Below are 677 nucleotides of genomic sequence, written 5' to 3'. Positions count from 1 at the left end.
AATGGGTTATTTACTCTAGTTTACATAAGACTGTTAAAACCCCAGTTACAAAAAGAGATTTATCATCCTTTTATTTAGCTCTATATCAAGTTTGTCGAGTAAATATAGAGTACACTTTATTTTTGAAAGTGATACACACTTTTTCCCCATAGATCAAGCCAGTCAATATTCCCAACTTAACAGCCGAGAAAGGGAAAGAATCCCTAATTAAATGTTAGGTACTGATCAATGTATGTTGTGATTTAATGTTATGAGAATTAAGTTCTGTTGCATTTGTATTTTTGATAAATTTGGAGCAAACTTATTAGGAGAGTGATTCATTGTATTAAAATGTAATCCAATGTCTTTGAAATAATACATTGACTATACTAATACATAAATCATATGAATGCCTAAATAGCCAATGAAAGTTCACTATCAACATTTTAATAGTAATTGGAACATTTGAGACATTCGACCATAAAGCATGGTATCGTATCTGACATTTTTTGTAAATTGAAGTTTTTGGCAATATTTGAGATTCCTTAAAGCTGATTTCATAAGTTTTTAAAAGAATGTTTAGGAATTTTTTTTTTTAGATTATAATAGGTAATATCGGTATTAAGTAATGATAAGTGATAGCCGGTTGGAGGTAAAACAAATTAACTGACAAAGATGGCTGCTCGAAACAGCCTGTT

At 29.5% G+C, this 677-nt stretch overlaps 1 protein-coding gene across 1 annotated transcript in view; it reads right to left on the bottom strand.

Annotated features, from left to right (window-relative positions):
• The window catches only part of Hsepi (D-glucuronyl C5-epimerase), a gene marked incomplete at its 3' end in the record, with an annotated part of 15,892 nt that overhangs the window by 13,193 nt on the left and 2,022 nt on the right, over positions 1 to 677 (bottom strand).

The sequence above is a fragment of the Halyomorpha halys genome, unplaced genomic scaffold (genome assembly GCF_000696795.3).
Source record: "Halyomorpha halys isolate HHAL.00 unplaced genomic scaffold, Hhal_1.1 Scaffold278.1, whole genome shotgun sequence".
Classification (NCBI taxonomy): Eukaryota; Metazoa; Arthropoda; class Insecta; order Hemiptera; family Pentatomidae; genus Halyomorpha; species Halyomorpha halys.
Note: the sequence above shows the minus strand (reverse complement) of the source record. Positions and strands in the feature narration are given on the sequence as shown.